Source organism: Triticum dicoccoides, chromosome 6A (assembly GCF_002162155.2).
Source record: "Triticum dicoccoides isolate Atlit2015 ecotype Zavitan chromosome 6A, WEW_v2.0, whole genome shotgun sequence".
NCBI lineage: Eukaryota > Viridiplantae > Streptophyta > Magnoliopsida > Poales > Poaceae > Triticum > Triticum dicoccoides.
In genome coordinates, this window is record NC_041390.1 from 52588972 (window position 1) to 52591897 (window position 2926).

A 2926-nucleotide genomic window follows, 5' to 3' on the forward strand; every position below is an offset into this window, starting at 1 on the left:
TGTTCGCCCCGGCGCTAGCCAGAGTTGGCCCGGGGGCTGGCCGCTTGGCCTGAGACGTTAGTTCCCGCAGACGGCTTAGTACCATGCGCGGTACCAAAGGCCCACTCTTAGTCACAGACCGCGGAGCGGCTGTCTGACTAGCAAGAGTGTACGCTGGAGGCCACCCATGCAAAAAATGTCCGGGAAGAAAAACGTTCGGGCGACCCGGCCGTTTTCCTTTACAAGTATCTACTCGGTTGAATCTGCTCCTAGACTCTGAGTACTGTACACTCCACTTCGCGGCCCACTCTTAGCCACAGACCGCAGAGCGGCTGTTCGGCAAGCAAGAGCACAAGCCAAAAAGCGGGGGGAACACGAAAAAGATTAAGGGGGCTCAGACGAAATCGAGTCGGCACCCTCCGCATAAAACTTGCAATACTAAAAGCAAGCATACGATATATTTGCGTGGACTAACTTTGTCCTTTTTTTATGATCATTTCCATGAACATTTGCCAAAAAACCTCCGCCCAACTTTGCCAAGTTGCCCGGAGGCTTGGGGGCTACTGTCGGAGTAATTGGACACGGATACCCCGAAGACGGCGAGACAATATTTCAAGACATCGGGGCTAGCAAAGCCCCTCAGTCTGCCTGCCGGCTGCCGATTGCGCCAACCAGCCGGCTGCCAACTGCGCCAACCAGCCGGCTGCCGACTGCAGCCCGACCCGACATCGACAAGACACCGACGAGACGGCCATACCGCGGACAAGACAACCGTACCGTAGCGACATCATGTACAGTGTCACTTGTCCCCTGGCACTATTTATGAAGTGACACGGGGGACAAACATGACATGCACCATGCCTTACCCATGCCTACCCACATAGCTTACATAGTAAGCTAGCCCACACTATAAAAGGGGCACTCATCCATCCATCCAGGAGGAGGGACATTCACGCACACTCACGGCCGCAAGCCACGTATGGCCGGCCACTAGCATAACCCATACATGCATTTACCAAGTCAGATGCCTATGGCACTGATCCCAGATACAACTCCAGGAGCAACTCTGTACTAGATATATCAGATACACTCAGACATGCAGCAGTAGGAGTATTATCTCTCCGGAGAGCTCCGAAGCTGGGTAAACCACCGCGTGCTACTCGCATACCCGCTCCCGGGCCTATCAGCAGCAGTCTTACCCACACACTAAGCCCTTGTGGCATTTGTCGACTCGCAAGCCCCCCGTGAGAAATACCACGACAGTCCGCTTCATATCAGGGCAACTCTAGCAGATGTGCCATATCGGTCCGATCGCCACAATAACCGCCCGTAAGGCGGGCCGAAATGGATGGTCTAGCATAGTCGCCATACGCCCTCAGTCTGCATAATTGATGGATGCTGCTCCAAATCGAGCCCGCGAGCCTCCATATTTGGAGGCTTGGGGTGCGGATATGGAGCGGCCTCCAAACCCAACCGCCCGTGTGGGAGGGAAGTTTCAGCCCGGCCTCATCCTCCTGCATGCAACCCGGTAAATACACTGTCATCCGTACGACTGCCGCTTCTGCCCCTGCCTATGGTGCAACCGCTTATCCACAGGGAAGAGCACTCATTAATGGCCGCCGCCGCATTTCGCACCCGTTTCCCACTGGGCACTTATCCGCATGTATATAAACCGGGCCACCCCACTCGGCAGCACCACTCACCCATCTGCCCCTTTGGCAACACCACTCCTCACCTATCTTCCCCCTTCCCCCTTGTCGACACACTTAACCCGATCGGCATGTCACAGCAGGCACGCCATCCTCGCGGACCTTTCCTCGGCCAGACTAAAGAGGATTGAGCCGAGAGAGAGTTCTGTGAGAGCGCGCGGGACTACTCCGACTAGGGCGAGGAGGACGCACCCTGCAAGGCAGAAATGGACGCAACGCTCACACCGGTGTTCAAAAATGTGGCCTTCTCCTGCATCAAGGATGCATGGGTGTTTGTCCACCGCGTGGCCGCAGAAATCACGGCAGCCAAGGCATCCCCACCTGCGAGGTCACTTCCAAAGGGAGGAAGAGGCCGTAGTAGAAATCATAGTTGAAATGGTGGTTTAAATCCTAGTTGTAATCTCATTGAACTTTGTTGAAATCCAGTACGAAAAACTTCCATTGTTGAGATGGGGAAGGGAGAGGTCTTGCCAATGACAAGGCAAACGGATCCCACACTGGGAAAAAAAATTGGAGTCACGGTTTATGGCGATTCCGAGTTGGCGCTTTGCCTCGGTAACCTCCGTAATACTACCGAGCACGCTCCCTGCGTGTTATGAAGGCTGCCAATATGGCAAATCCGCTAGAGTTGACCTTAGCACACAAATCACTTAATTTTCTAGTGGTTAGCAAGCCGCTTGCTCCTACCCTCACAGTGTGGGTTCGAGTCCCACACAACATGCAGTTATTTATTTATTTATTTATTTCCTCAATACGCCATTAGCTACATTATATTGTGACGACCAGTTTGCATAAAACACCCTCTACACATTAACCCAAGCGCGAGAGGTTCAAGGTATACTGACATGGCAGTCACGTGTCCGGGTTTTTTCCTCTGGAATCGGCTTTGGCCTTATTTGATCGAACAAACGAGTTTATGGTCTAACTTTGATCACTTCCTGAGTTTCTGGCCTAAAGCATGGAACCAGTTTGAGTCAATGGACTAATGATGCATTTCACTCCTGAAATCAGAGGGGTTTCAGCTTAATAAAGACGAAGTTATAAAGTTTATATTTGGTTGCTATAACCTTGGTGACATCTTACAGATCAGTCATCATGTCTTTCCTTCTAATACAAACATTAAGCATTAGGTTGCATGTCCATGAATATACATCGAAGCCACTTACTGGTTACTTAAATGCAAATAAAAAGTCTTAGAAAGACCATATTATTATTGGTTACTTAAACCGTCAGCTCAT